At 35.9% G+C, this 18,090-nt stretch overlaps 1 protein-coding gene across 4 annotated transcripts in view; it reads right to left on the bottom strand.

The window, feature by feature from the left end:
- ken (ken and barbie) overlaps nucleotides 1-18,090 on the bottom strand; it is a 69,314-nt gene that overhangs the window by 40,627 nt on the left and 10,597 nt on the right. The gene's annotated exons all lie outside the window — the stretch shown is intronic.

Raw genomic sequence — 18,090 nt, 5'->3', positions numbered from 1 at the left:
TATATATGTATAATAGGTAATATAAATACAACTACTTAACTGTTGCGACATAGTTGCTTGAAATAAGGGCACAATAAAACTGGTCTGTATGATAAACCTAGTCGGAAGGGCGGTCCCAATTTTATCAAATTATAGTAGGTATTAGGTATAATTATTATTTAGATGATTAAATTATCTAATATAAAAAATTAAATACAAGGGTAACATCGTAATAAAATTAATAGGTTAAAACGTGACCTTTACGTTAAGGTCATTATAATGGTAGAGCGATATCATAAATCTGACATTTTTCGGCTCAATTTATTGACTCGTCGGCCTTAGGAAAGTTGTCAATTTCGTACGAAAGCGGAAGGCATTAGAAATACCGGGGATATCAAGAGCGAAGGTGAACGGGTTATAAGAGGGTAGGTAGTGGCCACTGAATCCCAAATAAAGTTAGAAATGATAGCGGGATGTGTCGCTGTTTATTAACAACTCAATGATACAAAAATGATCTTTTTAATAAAAACCAGCCAAGTGCGAGTCAGGCTCGCCCAACAAGGGTTCCGTACTACAGTCGTATTTTTTCAACATTTTGCACGATAATTCAAAAACAGCTATGATGCATAAAAATAATTAAAAATCTGTTTTAGAATGTACAAGGGAAGCCCTTTCATATGATACCCCACTTGGTATAGTAATCTTACTTCGAAAATTGAAAATACTAATTATTAGTTCATGACCACAATTTAATTTTTTTTGTGCGATGTAACCACAAATTCAAGGTTTTCAAATTTTTCCCCGAATGTCAGCTATAAGACCTACCTACCTGCCAAATTTCATGATTCTAGGTCAACGGGAAGTACCCTGTAGGTTTCTTAACAGACCGACAAACAGACAGACAGACAGACAACAAAGTGATCCTATATAAGGGTTCCGTTTTTCCTTTTGAGGTACGGAACTCTAAAAAACCAAATTCAAATGCATGTACCTGAAATCGAATGCATGCGCTTGACTACTATTAAACCAAGTAGCAGGTGATGATGCAGCCCAAGATGGAGCGCGCCTGCCTGGAAGGCGTAGGCACCTTCCAGGCAAACGCGCTCCATCTTGGGCTGGAACCAAGCATACTGCAATAGGTATGGTTGGTATGGTGGATGTGGAGAAGCTAGCGGGGAAAACGAAACCAAAAGGCATTCCACAGGCATAGGCAGTGCCTATCAGAAACGAGTTGGAATTATTTTATTCTAGAGTTTCCTCGATCGGATACAAAAAGTATTGCGTAAATCGGTTCAGAAATCTGGGAGACATCGGTAACACGTTAAAAAAAAATTGAGAACCATTATGATTTTAAAAAGTTCCGTGGACCCTCTTTGATTTTCGGGGATAGAAAGTAGCTTATATCAAGCTCCACATATTTACCTGTATACGAAAAATTACATCGATCTGTTGCTTTGTTGCGGTTTGATTGAAGGGCAAACCAAAAACAAAACACACTTTTAGATTTGTCATAATAATAATTAGTAGTGAAGTAGGTAAGATCTCTGGCTTAAAAGCAACTTAAATAATTAAACTGCACGCTAGTCTGGTGTTTTAATAGACATCTGCGTGGTGAAAACCTCAGGCTTCTTTGACCTTTACCTCCTCTTTACATATTGTTCTGAATTCTGTGTGTGCGTAATCGTTTGAAAATCGAAGATGCGTTCGTGTGTGTGCTGCGTGCGCGCATACTAGCCGATAACAATAAACTATTTCCGAAGTGACCCACTTCGAACGTCCTTCAGTAATTGGTGCCGCAAGGAACAAGAAAGGGCTGGGAACATTGAGTTATTATTATAGACCATAGAGATGCACCATCATGTATCAAGTATTCATTTTTAAACCAGATAAAGATCGATAACTAAAACCCGACTAATCTAAATATATAAAAGGAAAAGGTGACTGACTGACTGACTGATCTATCAACGCACAGCACCTACTGGACGGATCGGGCTGAAATTTGGCATGCGGATAGCTATCATGACGTAGGCATCCGCTAAGAAAGGATTTTTGTAAATTCAACCCCTAAAGGGGTGAAATAGGGGTTCGAAATTTGTGTAGTCCACGCGGACGAAGTCGCGAGCATAAGCTAGTCATCATTAAATAGACGATGCTTGCGACTTGGTCCGCGTGAATTTAGGATTTCAAAAATCCCGTGGGACCTGGGCCCATAACCTGAAGTAAAGAAAAACGTCCCGGTATACTTTAAAATCTATCTGTTTATTAGTTACTAGCTGATCCCCGCGGCTTCGCCCGCGTAGATTTAGGTTTTTAAAGATCCCGTATAGCCTATGTCACTCAGGAATAATGTAGCTTTCTACTGGTGAAAGAATTTTTAAAATCGGTTCAGTAGTTCTAAAGATTACCCCCTACAAACAAACTTAACGACATTACCTCTTTTTATAATACAACGGGCCGTGCAGCAGAAATCGTAATATTTTAATTTCGCCATAACTTCAAAACCAAACGTCCAATTTTAATCATTCAAAGACCAAATATTATCTCCATAAACTGTTCTTAGTGATGAAATCATTTATTTTGATAAGGATTAATAGCATGAGTAAAATAAACGCGTTTAAATGTAGTCCAAAAAAAATTCAAGATTTTTAAATAAAAAAATGGTTGCTGTGCCTCACTCGACATAGATGGGTATAGTGTGTCGCGGACTTTTTTGTAGATATTTATAAGATCTACAATTAATTAGAACATTTTATGGTTCTATCTTTTATAGTTTAGGCAGCGTACGCAAAATAAGTAACTTTTCTGGTTGATTTTTTACACCTTGTGTCCGAAAAACTCAAATATCTTACGGAACCCTATTTTTTTCCAAAATAAAATATAGCCTATGTTACTCGTGGATAATGTAGCTTTCGAATGGTGAAAGAATTTTTAAAATCGGTCCAGTAGTTTTTGAGCCTATTCAGTACAAACAAACAAACAAACAAACAAACAAAGTTTTCCTCTTTATAATATTAGTGTAGACAACGGGCCGTGCAGCAGAAATCGTAATATTTTAATTTCGCCATAACTTCAAAACCAAACGTCCAATTTTAATCATTCAAAGACCAAATATTATCTCCATAAACTGTTCTTAGTGATGAAATCATTTATTTTGATAAGGATTAATAGCATGAGTAAAATAAACGCGTTTAAATGTAGTCCAAAAAAAATTCAAGATTTTTAAATAAAAAAATGGTTGCTGTGCCTCACTCGACATAGATGGGTATAGTGTGTCGCGGACTTTTTTGTAGATATTTATAAGATCTACAATTAATTAGAACATTTTATGGTTCTATCTTTTATAGTTTAGGCAGCGTACGCAAAATAAGTAACTTTTCTGGTTGATTTTTTACACCTTGTGTCCGAAAAACCCAAATATCTTACGGAACCCTATTTTTTCCCAAAATAAAATATAGCCTATGTTACTCGTGGATAATGTAGCTTTCGAATGGTGAAAGAATTTTTAAAATCGGTCCAGTAGTTTTTGAGCCTATTCAGTACAAACAAACAAACAAACAAACAAACAAACAAACAAACAAACAAACAAACAAACAAACAAAGTTTTCCTCTTTATAATATTAGTGTAGATAAAGTAAATTAAATACAAGCAAATGAGTTCACAAGGCGGCGGACATATTGAGAGAGAGGTGAACGCTCGCGAGCTGCGACATAGGCGCCACCGGCAGCAAACGCGGTTGCCAGCCGCTTTTCTAGGTTGAGCCTAGATTTTCTACAGACCTCTTTGATTTCCCGGGATAAAAAGTAGCCAGTTGAACAGTTATGTCTTTCGTTTGATACCAAACTCTGAATCTTGTTTGTAAACATAATATTATACTTTTGTTATCGTTACAATAACATAACAATATTTGCGTCGTATGGTAAAGATAGCGATATTATTGACAGATAGAGTAAAATTAGGCACAGCGCCAAGATATATTAAAAACACGACGGGCACGATTGGTCTTCATATATAAATCCTATTTACCAGTTGTGGCCGTTTAGTGAGTCATTTCATGACTTCCCTGGCGTAGCAGTGCGACCTGTGGTCTTGTACCTATAGTACGGGACAGGTCGAGATCGCAAACGGGGTGGGAATGCCCCGCATACCAGCAAACCCCACGCTAACCCAGTACGGAATAGCGCGAGTGACATGCGGGTGTGCGGAGCGACCCCCCACCTCATTCCCTGATTGACATCTCGACCTGTCACGTACTATAGATAATATGTGGAAGGTCCCCACTGGGTCAATTTGGGAATTTATAATTTCTGTATTTGCTCAGGCCTGATCTGAAGGAAGACTTTCAATCGTATCTAGTTTCCACGCTAACAGCAAAGCCATGCCTCCACTCCAAGAGAATTAGCGTTCCGGTATGCTGCCGCATAAAAACCGATTAGGGATATGGAATTATTAAAAACTGCCATGCTCCTTCCAGGTTAGCCCGCTTGGCTAGCACAAAGTGAGATCAAAATATTACCACCTCTAGTATAGGTGTGATACCTCTCTGGCGGGTAGTAATTTTGACAGCGGTATTAATTTTTTTATTGTTATCTCACAATGCGACGGAATGAGCTAACTATCTGACGGGAATAAGGCTTTATATGACCTTGCCGGGTATTTGGAAAAGAATTTTGATGTTTACCAGTGAAGTTAAATAGTTAGGGCTAATTGTTTTTATTTAATTCCTGAATAAAGATCTGTTACAAAGTACCTATAATAACTCCAATAACAATTTCCTTACTTGAAGAACAACTTTTAAAGCAATAAAGTGGTCCGCGGACCGTCCTATTAAAATTAATTACTGAAAATATGGCGCCGTAATTTATATTAGAAGGTAGGTACAAAATTTCCTATTCGAAGCCAGTCTCAAGAGGCGCAAATTCCCAATTAGAATTTTTAAAAGTGTATTGGTCACGCACAATTAATATTGATGTTATTATTGATGACAATTACGTGATACCTAATTAATAAAGTATGTAGAAAAAGTACAATAAATACTGTTATAGATAGTGTTCTGGCTCTAGTTCTAACGTAGGATATACATATTGAGTACCTATGTATTTACTGTTACAACAATAATGGACGTAAGGTTTTCTCTGTCTCTCTCAAACGCTGTCAATAGACTTGAATTATTTGAATAATGCCTGATTACGATTGAATCGCCAAATAAATTACGAATAAAGTTGATAAAATATTTCCTATATAAAAACTGTCTATTTGCCGATTACTAAATCGGCCCTGAATTATTGTTGTTTAAAATTCGAAATGTCATTGGCAAAACAGTAGGTACGATGACGATCACAGATGTACCGCGATGCATCGCCAGTCTAATTAAAATATAAAAACTTGTTATAGTCCGTACAAAATGACTCCTCATGCGCCATTTTAACTCTATGGGTCAACTGGCATGTCAAAAGTACGGTTCACCTTTAAAATAAGGACTAACGTACTTTTGACATGAAATTTGACATAAAAAGTTAAAAAGGTGCGCGAGGAGTTAAATTTTACGCGTGTAAATTTTACGCGTGTGTAGTAGAAGTACACAATATTTGTCAAAACGTCTAAAAGTTATTTGGCGATTAATAAATCGGTCCTAAATTATTGTGTGTCCTAATTCGGAATGTGATTGGCAAAACAGTACGATGACAGATAGAGCGACAGTCTAATTGAATCAAAACTTGTTAAGTGTGTTAATAGACGGTGACCGCCACAATCGACGTTCCGAACAACATTAAAAGCCGATTAGTAGCTATCGCACCGAGTACTAGATACACTAGTGACTAGACTATACTGTATGCAAATGTAGCCCAAATAAATAGGATTGCAGAAACAAAACTAATTGAATAAATGTTACGTCGAACGACGCGTCGTTGGATTCGTTCATAACTAGAAAAAGATAAACGTAGTAACGAATGTTTATAGACATCTAGCAGTGGAAACGTCTATTATACATATCCAATATTTTTGCTCTGCACTGGCACATAAAAATAGTTTATTTTATTTTATTCAGATACAAGTTAGCCCTTGACTGCTATCTCACCTAGTGGTAAGTGATGAATTGATGATAAAGTCTAAAACGGATGCGGGCTAACCTGGAAGGGGTATGGCAGTTTTTATTAAACCCATACGCCTTTGGTTTCTACACGGCATCGTACATATGTACATTTTGTATGCCAACTTTTTCTAATGGAAATACTAAAGTAATAATGTTTTTTTTTACTAAATAGGGATGTCCGGCTAATTAATAATTTTTTGTCGAGCTTTAGTACCTATAATAATTATTAATTGACTACAAAGTACCTACACAAGACCGATAAACAGTAAAATAATTATAATTTTATCTCTTGTTAAAATATCACGGCGGCAAAAAAATATAGTTTTATTTGAACAAACAAAGGAAATATTCGCGTTCTCATGCCTCGCCAGAGAAGAAATATATGGTATCTACTCACATTGTTCTGTAATTTATATTTTTACTAGTTATTTAAATATTAAATTTAAAAAAGCCTTAGTGTAGTTTTTAATAACTAGGTACGTCTCTACAATATCATTTAGTAAAATAATTGTTTACGATATCTTGGTTACGTAATAGGATGTTATGAGAAATATTTTTTTGGGCATAACATTTATGTTTTAAGGTCATTCTTAACATGTGTAGTAGGTACATACTAGTCTTACAAGCGCAGACTGTGCAGATGCTCTGCTAACAAATGGGAACATTATTTAGAAGTAGTAAAAACTAGGATCACGTGGGAACTGGACGGTAAAGCTTTGGTCAAACCATATTGATAACGCGCGGGATTTGGGAAGCGATTTGCTTACGTTGCATGGTTTGCATAAACCTACGTCTATGCATTGCACATGTTCAAATCGGGGCGGGTACCTAATCGAATAATATTTATCAATCAAGCGCCTCAATAGCTCAACCGGTAAAGGAGTGGTCTGAAAATCGAAAGGTCGACGGTTCAAACCCCGCCCGTTGCACTATTGTCGTACCTACTCCTAGCACAAGCCTGAAGCTTAGTTGGAGAGGAAAAGGGAATATTAGTCATTTAACATGGCTAATATTCTTTAAAAAAAAATATTATATGTTTTATAAGATAATAATAGATTAGTATATGTTTTCGCGATTCCAGCTTATTTGGTCGCATTGCTCGTGGGATTTGTCTTAGTTTGACTAAAGCTCATGTCCTCGTATGCTTATGTAAGATAGATGGATGCAAGCTCTGTATAATGTCAGCTGTCTAAGTGTCATTACCATAATCTAGTAAATCATGCCATGATCAACAGAGTCTTTAACGTGTGATTAGGTATCTAGTAGAATAAATAGAGAGAACTAGGTACTTTGCATAAGCATTAGTTTTCAGTTTTTTTTAAAATATTTCAATATATTTTCCCATTAAGTTAACCTGTGACCCTTTTAAGCGTTTTTAATGCCAATTTTGTTCTAGTTGTCAACTTAATATTATCATCATCATCATGATCAACCCATCACCGGCTCACTACAGAGCACGGGTCTCCTCTCATACTGGGAAGGGTTTTGGCCATAATCTACCACGCTGGCGATGTGCGGATTGGTAGACTTCACACACCTTTGAGAACATTATGGAGAACTCTCAGGCATGCAGGTTTCCTCACGATGTTTTCCTTCACCGTTAAAGCAAGTGATATTTAATTATTAAAAACGCACACAGCTCCGAAAAGTTAGAGGTGCGTGCCCGGGATCGAACCCCTGACCTCCGATCAGAAGGCGGACGTCCTACCGACTAAGTTAACACAACTTAATAATATTATGATGGTCGTAAAATTGTGATAATACGTATGTACTAAGTATGAGTTCAAAAATACAGTGTATGATAAAAACATTTTTGTAAAATAATATTTTAATGATTTTAAAACAGTCTTGTTTCCATCTCTATAAATTATGCACTTAATATTTTCTGACATTTTAATAATTATTGCTCTTTATATCGTGACTGCTCTTAAGGATGTGTAGTGGACAATGCTATTAAAATGATAATCAAGAAATATAATTAACGCAAGAAAATTAAAATTAACATAACTAATTAAACATACGCGCAATTATTAATACTCATAGACGAAGGAGGTAAAAATTTGTTTATTTCCCTTTAAATATAAATTACTGAAACTAATAATCAAAATGTCCATTATTGTTGTTTCACGGATAACGTTTAACCGCAATGGTTTTCCTATTAGTACTTATAAGGTTAATTTGTTATTCTTCCACATATTATTTTTAATTTTGCTATTCTAATTTTTAATTTTCGTTGGTGTTTACAGTGAGATATATTGAAATAAATAATTATAAATAATATTTAAATATAAATATTGAGTTAATAAATACCTACCTAAGTACCTACTCCAAACATGAATAATTATTGTGATTGCGACACCAGTAAAATAAAATTTTAGAGTGTTTTCCTGCGATGACGGTGAAAATATGGGAATGCGTGTCTTTTAATAATTTCTTTTTCATTATAATTTTATTTTAATATCCATATCTAAACAAAATACGGTTCGTCTGTCAAATTGAAATTGGATTATTTAATGTCATTGTAATATTAATAAATAAGTACGTAAGCGTAAGTGTAGTGTGGAGCGCAAGCAAACAAGATGGACCGACGATTATAAAGATGGCGGGAAGTAGCTGGATTAGGAAGACTGAGGACCAGACCAGGTATGGTAGCGGTCTCGGGAAAGGCCTACGCTGCGTAGTGTGTGCATGCTGAAATGATAATGATCATAAGATTTAACGAGACTAGTAATAGTTTCGTTAAGCTCGACTCGACTAGCAATTATCGACGTGTCCCATCACTACACTTGTCAACACTCAACACATTTCAAAGTTCTTCGAACGGTTTACGCTTGCAAGATTGCGACATTCGGCACTTGGTGAGATCTTAGGAGCGTTTCGGTGCTGTAAACCTACTTCGAGAGCCGTTTTACAATAGGTATATTTGTGAATATAATTTTCATGTAAATCTACAACGCGAGGGTGGTCGTGGCCTACTTGTCAAGAATGCTGTTGCATATTGTTGATTGAGGAGAGTTAGCTGAAGTGGATAACCGAGTATTGAATAGGTACTCGTACCTACTTATGTTTTGGAAGGTAACTAATTCTAAATTGTTTAGTATTCAAATGCAGTTAGATTACAAAATTTACGTGGAAGTTTAAAGAAAATCTTGAGGATTTATTTTTAACTAGCATAATATGCTAGCGACTTCGTCCGCGTGGACTACACAAATTTCAAACCCCTATTTCACCCCCTTAGGGGTTGAATTCTCAAAAATCCTTTCTTAGCGGATGCCTACGTCAAACCGCTATCTGCATGCCAAATTTCAGCCCGATCTGACCAGTAGTTTGAGCTGTGCGTTGATAGATCAGTCAGTCAGTCAGTCACATTTTCCTTTTATATATTTAGATGTTTAAGTATTTATCCTGTGACAAGTAAAAGGTAGATTTTTTAATCTATGGCATTTACCTATAACTACTTGGTTATACTAGGTTAGTTCACTACTTGGTTGGTAGGTATTATAACATATCTGATAAAAGATGGCGGTCTCAAAACAGCTATAATGTTTGGCGGCCATCCATACTAATAAAGCTTTTCACGGCCCAACAGTTTAACCGATTTTTTTAATATTTGGTACAGAGTTAGCTTACTTAGGTATATCCCGGGGAAGGACATAGGCTACTTTTTATCCCGGAAAATTAAAGAATTTCCACGGGATTTTTGAAAATAAATCCACGCGGACGAAGTCGCAGGCATCATCTAGTTTATAATAATTTAAAAAAAAACCGGCCAAGTGCGAGTCAGGCTCGCGCAATGAGGGTTCCGTACTACAGTCGTATTTTTTCGACATTTTGCACGATAATTTAAAAATTATGATGCATAAAAATAAATAAAAATCTGTTTTAGAATGTACAGGTGAAGACCTTTCATATGATACCCCACTTATATAGTTATCTCACTTCGAAAGTTGAAAATACTAATTATTAGTTCATGACCACAATTTAATTTTTTTTGTGTGATCTAACCCTAAATTCACGGTTTTCAGATTTTTCCCCAAATGTCAGCTATAAGATCTACCTACCTGCCAAATTTCATAATACTAGGTCAACGGGAAGTACCCTGTAGGTTTCTTGACAGACAGACAAACAGACAGACAGACATACAGACAGACAACAAAGTGATCCTATAAGGGTTCCGTTTTTCCTTTTGAGGTACGGAACCCTAAAAACATCTCAAGCCGCGCCTCAGAAATTTAACTTTAAAAAATCCATCGCTTAGGTAATAGCTAAGCTATCAATGGACGTTAGCATGAGTAAGGAAATGACGTAGTATAATCATAGTGAGCTAATTGAAAGGCACTGCGGTTCGCGATTGTTTGTCACACATAGATTATGTTTGTGTAAACATAACCCTTATTTTTTGTAATTAGGGAAACGGACTAGTCAATAATTAGAACTTTGCCACGTGTAGATAAGGTGCTACGAAAAATAATATTACGTCGCTACGAATAATAAATAATGTGTTTTTAGGAATTTAGCAGATACGGTGCCCGCGCGGATTTTATACGTTATGGTGTCTTATATAACTTTAGTATGCGACAGGTCGAGATGGCAATCGGGTTTGGGAGGCCCGCACTTTTTGTAACCTGTCATTTGTGTTTTGTGGTGCAATAAGAATATACATACCTACATACATAGGTATAATTAGATGGTCTTGCATTTTTTTTAAAATAGATATAGCGAGCAAACGAGCAGGCGGGTCACCTGATGTTAAGTGATTACCACCGCCCATGAACATTTGCAGCACCAGAGGAGCCGCCGATGCGTTGCCGGCCTTTTAGGAATTTGTTGGTCCGCCCCTTGAATAACCCCATGTTATAATCTAGTGGGAACACCGCCGATGGGAGTTGGTTCCACAGTTTGCACGTGCGTGGAAAGAAGGATCTGGCGCAGCGGACGGTCGAAGTGCACCAGACACCCAGATGGTGAGGGTGAAATTCCTTACGGTGGCGCGCGGTGCGGTTGTAGAAAAAAGAGGGTGGAATGAGGTCAAAAAGCTCTTCAGAGCACTCCCCATTATACAGGCGATAGAACACGCATAGAGAGCTAACGTCTCTGCGGTGCTCCAGGCATTCCAACGAGCGGTTAGTTTGGGTCTTGGGATCGTCCACAAGTCGAACAGCCCGCCTTTGGATCCGATCAAATCGAAGGAGTTGGTACTGGGGTGCTCCAGCCCAAACGTGGGAGCAGTACTCCATGTGAGGGCGGACTTGCGCCTTATAGAGTAGCATTCTGCTTTGACCTTAGTCATCTTAAATTCGTTAAGCAAATTACGGCACGAAATATATAATGAAATGCATTTTCTATTTTCAAGTTTACAGCTGAACAAGTAGAAAATATAACCTCCGCAGTGGGTAGGTACAATACATGTATGATCTTGACTTTTGTATGTGTTACGCTATGTATTGTTGTGTGCAACCTTGGCTGTTATGTAATGTGTACCGAATGTCTGGAAATTTAAATTATTCAATACCTACCTACTCTAACAGCCGTACTCAGAGTAGCTTAATCGTTACTTAAGTTTAGTTAAAACGAGACAGAGCTATATCTCACACATAAATCTATCTCGTTTTAACTCAATCTTAAGTAACGATTAGCGACTCTGAGTGCGGCTGTTAGTATACTTATACTCTTCCTCCTCGTGTCGCTCCTTCACTATTGAGGATCGTGGCTACTTTTCGATACTTTCCTTCATGATATTATTGTAACACAACCGGTTCTCCGCCATAATATTATTATAATATAAGTACAGACCGCAGTACGCTTGATAGCACAGTTTTTACGCCTAGAGGTTGGTATTGTGGTGTACCCGGCTCTTATTTACTTATACAGGGTATAACCAGAACGCTAGTAAAAACTTAGCGTTATCGTTATACTACCAAAACACAATCCAATATACCAATGACCATTTGCCCCATTTTGTAGTTTCAGTGATTTAGTATTTTTCAAACCCGCAAATATATAGCGTGCAAACCTCGGGTCATGGCCTACCTACGACGCGGCAATGACTCCGAGTGGCTTACTTACGCAACGTTCGTTGACCTCTAGCGTCAGTCAGATGTTTTTTTTGCAATATATCGCAAACTTTTACAAAATTATAGGATTTTATAATTTTTTTTCGCGTTTTTAGGGTTCCGTACCTCAAAAGGAAAAACGGAACCCTTATAGGATCACTTTGTTGTCTGTCTGTCAAGAAACCTACAGGGTACTTCCCGTTGACCTAGAATCATGAAATTTGGCAGGTAGGTAGATCTTTTAGCTGATATTTGGGGAAAAATCTGAAATCCGTGAATTTAGGGTTAGATCACACAAAAAAAATTAAATTGTGGTCATAAACTAAGAATTAGTATTTTCAACTTTCGAAGTGAGTGACTGTATCAAGTGGGGTATCATATGAAAGGGCTTTACTTGTACATTCTGAAACAGATTTTTATTTATGTTTATACATCATAGTTTTTGAATTATCGTGCAAAATGACGAAAAAATACGACCGTAGTACGGAACCCTCATTGCGCGAGCCTGACTCGCACTTGGCCGGTTTTTTCGTATCAGAAGTCATCAGTACCTACTATCACCTGTCTTCGTTTTTGCCCGGTTACACCTTCCGTTGTCGGAGACCTAAGACTAACGGAGACCGTAGAGGTTAGACTTCGTGTGTTTGTTAATTGGTTAGTGTAGATGTCTGTTACCACTGTCCTCAAAAGTACCAAAAAGCGCCAGTTTTAATGCGGTTTGTTGCATTACATAGACATCAGTAATGGCAGCTTCTTATACGGTATACCTACCCGGGAGATTAGTACCTCTGACGAGGGTTTCTTTTTAATTTTTCATTGGTTATATTTTTCATTTCTTTAATTCTCTATCTCTTATGCCCATCAGAAAATGTTTTTTTCTCTCTCTCTTTATTTATTGTCACAGGTTTTAATAAAGGTCATGAGATAATTAAGGCATAATTAGATTCTGTAATAATGAATTGACCTCTAAATAATATGACCAATGTGTGTAAAAGTTCATGCCGGATTTCACAATTTTACAGTGTGAGTTTCCTGACGGATAGACATTTTGTTTGATAAAAATTACTGATAAAGTCTAAAATTGTTATTATATATTCATGATATTTTATTACAAAAATACGTACATATTTAAAAAAGCTTATCTTAGTAACGCAATTAATCAAAATATAGCTTGAAGGCTACATTCATTATTATTACTTTTTTTAATAAGAGGAGAAAAATAAACGATTTAACATCTAAAACATAATCGATGTAAAATATTTGTTACGAAACACTAAAAATCAAGGTTAGTTCGATTAACACTTTAGTTTCAAATTTCGAACGCTCGCACAGATAAATTAATTATGATCGAATCAATGTAGTGATGTAGTATGCATACGTTAAAAAAGGTCACAATAGATTACCATATTTATTAACTTCGGAAACAACTGTATTCTAGTGATTATTTGTAGCAGATTTATTTATTTATTAGAAAACTTTGGTCGTAGTCTCAAGTAGGTAATTTGTCTTCACTTTTAAAATACAATTGTAAGTTTATAAGTTTTGCCGATCTGGAGTTTTATAATATCTTTGTAAAATACATAAATTTGTATGAAAAATTAGAAAATATTTATGTCTCTGTGTCTAAATAGCAAACCATGGTTATACCATCTATAGTTTATGATCACGTGGCACCCTATTCATAATGTACGGGTACATGGTACGTCTATGTATGGTGTTTTTTGCTTCTGCACGTGCTTATTGAAGGACGACGTTATGTTTGTACATGTATGCACGTATGTAACAAGTGGGTACATTGCTACAGTCGATGTGATGCTACTAAACGCTTTTGTTACATTTCCCTTGTTCATTATGGTGCTTAATGATATTATTTCCTAGGCATATATTTTTAAATATATAAAAGGTGAGTGGCTGAATGACTGACTGATCTATCAACGCACAGCTCAAACTACTGGACGGATCGGACTGAAATTTGGCATGCAGATAGCTATTATGACGCGCGTAGGCATCCGCTAAGAAAGGATTTTTGAAAATTTAACCCCTAAGACGAAGTCGCGGGAATAAGCTAGTTAAGTTCTAAAATCTATGTCTCAAAATTTTATTCAAATGTGTTTAAAAAAAAACAAAATAGTTTTCATAGTAGGTACGTCATGCAGTAGGTACCTATTTAGTGGCCAGTCGATGAAGATTAAACGGCATTGGGCCATCAATTTAGGTTGCCCTTAAACTTTTAACAACTGTGCCAACACAGTGTTGACACAGTTCACATATAGTTATGACGTCGCCAAACGTTTTAAGTTTTTGGTTCGATAGAAAGATGCGCGTACGCACCTCGATAATTGTTTTTTTTTAATATATTGAACTGGTATAGTTACTTTGTAATATAAGATGCCGAGTACAAACTAGGTATTTACACTAGCTGAAGTCCGCGACTTCGTTCGTGTGGATTTTGTTTTTAACCGACTTCCAAAAAGGAGGCGGTTCTCAATTCGGCCCGTTTTTTTAAATCTAGTTGGTGGTGCATGGTACAGCTGCCTATAGAAAATTTGATCATATCTAATCTAAGCTCTAATTTGTATTACAATAGATGAAATTTTTAATTTTAAGGCATATAATATGTTAAAAATTAAATTATTTTACTATGTACTAATTTTGCATGCCTGATTATTGTAAGGTGAAATATTTATACCGGATTTTTTTTAAAACATCTCATTGTAAAAATGTTTCTGCAAATAAAGAATCTTGAATCTTGAACTCTTTAATTTTCTGGGATAAAAAGTAGCCTATGTCATTCTCCAGGTCTTTAACTATACCTACCTACCGTTCCTAGAAGATAATAAGGATCTTTCTTCTCTTGTACCTACCTACCTATCTAGTCAGCTAAATATTAAGTCGTTATCCAAGATAGGCTACAGTATCGACACGATTACTCTTATAAATTTCGAATTACCTAATTACCCCGACCTACATTAGGCAATAATAAATAATTTATCAATAGGTAGGTAATTGTTACAGCAATTTTATCTACGAAATCAAGCGATCCTATTGTAATTGGTTTCGAAATATATGAATTATTAGGTAGATATCGCGAGATTAAATAAAGCCCTCAAGGTAACACCGTAGTAGCAACTTACATGTTTGATAAAAATGATAATAATGTTAAGAACGTAAAAGGAAATTCTATGTACCACCTACCTACCTACTTACTTTTTTTAGGGTTCCGTACCTCAAAAGGAAAAACGGAACCCTTATAGGATCACTTTGTTGTCTGTCTGTCTGTCTGTCAAGAAACCTACAGGGTACTTCCCGTTGACCTAGAATCATGAAATTTGGCAGGTAGGTAGATCTTATAGCTGACATTCGGGGAAAAATCTGAAAACCGTGAATTTAGGGTTAGATCACACAAAAAAAATTAAATTGTGGTCATGTACTAATAATTAGTATTTTCAACTTTTGAAGTGAGTGACTATATCAAGTGGGGTATCATATGAAAGGTCTTCACCTGTACATTCTAAAACAGATTTTTATTTATTTTTATGCATCATAGTTTTTGAATTATCGTGCAAAATGTCGAAAAATACGACTGTAGTACGGAACCCTCATTGCGCGAGCCTGACTCGCACTTGGCCGGTTTTTTTTGTTAAAAGAATACGTATTAGCCAAATTGATTGCTGACTAATATTCCCCTTTCCCCTCCAATTAAGCGTAAAGCTTGTGCTAGGAGTAGGTACAACAATAGTGCAACGGGTGGGATATGAACCGGAGACCTTTCGGTTTTCAGTCCGCTCCTTTAACCGTTGAGCTATCGAGGCTCTTACTTACTCACTCTGTACGCGATTTGAATAGAATAAGTGAAGAAAGGGAGACATCAAAATGTTTTCAAAAACCCCGACTGCGGTTTGCATCTCTTTCAGCCCGCACAGCGCATAAAATCCACCATTTTGATTTTTCAATAATTATTTTATACCTACCTACTTTTTGGTCTTCTAGAATGGATCAAGGAAGCTTTAGAATATAGATGTACTAAGTAGATATCTAAAGTTTAATAGTTTAATATTGTACTATATACCTAATATAATAATAATATTGTAATAGGAACCTAGACAACTATTGACAGATACCTACCTACTAAGAAGTTTAGAAGTTATAAGTTAATACCTACTAGGTTATATAAAAACGCATAAACACATGGCTTTCGGTTTTCTTTTACACTAATTAAAAATCTCTAAATACCTAGGTATTCAGAGATTTCAGTGGTGGTTTCAATTTTCTTGTGGTGCTGAATTCTGAAGGTAACCTAGTTTTCGTTAATTGAAGAAAGTTACCTAGGAAGGTACCTAATGTTGCGATACAAAACATTTACCTACACGTTAAGGCAGATTTACCTACATACTCGATTATGAAATACATATCATAAATCGGTACCTACTAGGGTTTACGGAACCGGTCCTTTTTTGAGAACCGGGAATTTCGGTACTTTTACTCAAAGGAACCGGGATTTCCCGGTTCTTTCGGGAATTTCGGTTTCTTCATAGTTTTTTTTAAATAAAACCAGTTTTACGCTTTAGAACTCATATTAAAAGTATTTTTAATTGGAACTTATATTGTGTGAGTTTAAAAATAAAATACTTAAGACTAGAATCAATCAAGTCTTTTCATATTTTGTTTCTATTTTCTATTCAGCATTTAACTCATCTTCTTTCGTCAAAGCAATGTTTTGTACTTCAAGTACTTCAGAGTCACGATCACGGTCTCTCGTCGGTTCACCTTGTGAGCTTGGTACTGGTAAGGCTTGAGCTGGATATGCTGTGGTTGTTGAGGTTTTAGTGCGGCTTAGCAATGATACTATTCCGTTGCACATTTCACCACTGCTTGGGTGAGGAAATACTATTAAATCTTCATCATTTTGTTGAAGGAAATAATTTTCTGGATTTTGCAAGTAATTCAGCGTCGCAGCAGCAAAATTGAGACGCCTTTCTGTGAATCGTTTTTTTAACATTATGAATATTTTTTCGGCCACATAGTTATTTTCAATATTTGCTAATTTTCTTAGTGCAAATTTATTAATTGCAACATCTGCTGTCAATAATGTAGAATCATGACGACATAAAGCCTTTAAGGTATAGGCTTGTTAAGTTACCGCGCGCTATTTATTTTAGCGCTGAACTTAGTTTTGAACTTTAGAACAGTAGAAAGTATAAAAAAGTAAAGTTAGATTATGTATGTAATAGTAGCGTGAATCATGTACCTAATTAAGATAAAATTCCCGAAAGTACCGAAAGAACCGGGAAATCAAATTGATTTCCCGGTTCATTTTTACTGACAAAAGTACCGGGAATTCTCGGTACTTTCGAGACCGGGATTTCCCGGTTCTGAACCCTAGTACCTACCTACTATTATACATTAAGTGAGGCATTAAGTAGGTATAGGTACTTAGTTGAGTTATTTATATGTTAAAATATATTTAATTTATAATATTATTGTATTTAAATTATATTCAAAAGCATTAAGATTGATAAAACTGAAGGCCTTATTTTATTATGTTTTACTCAAATCATTTATTTAACGACTCATTAAGTCATTACGCTTACTTACATCACGCTAAACGAATAGTAATTAATTATATTAGGTATCAAAATAATAAATAACAATGTACTAAAATATAGGTACCTACTACCTATTCTGCGACAGTTATAAAATATTAAATAGTATTTTTATAAGTGTTACATTTATAAGTTTATAAAGTTATATTAAGAATCATTTATTCTTAATAATTACTAAATAAATAATATTAATAAATTAAGGTCATCGCTTTTCGCTACTATAACATGGTTAGTATAGCAACATTAGGAAATTGGAAAGTCCCTATTTTGCGCATGAAATGCGCGCGAAACTGAGCGTGGAAAAGTCGCGAGCGCACTCCAATACAGCGCGCGGCGGGGCTCAGGCGATTTCGCAAACCACCA

The sequence above is a fragment of the Maniola hyperantus genome, chromosome 2, assembly GCF_902806685.2.
Source record: "Maniola hyperantus chromosome 2, iAphHyp1.2, whole genome shotgun sequence".
NCBI lineage: Eukaryota > Metazoa > Arthropoda > Insecta > Lepidoptera > Nymphalidae > Maniola > Maniola hyperantus.
This window is presented reverse-complemented; position numbering and strand designations above follow the sequence as displayed.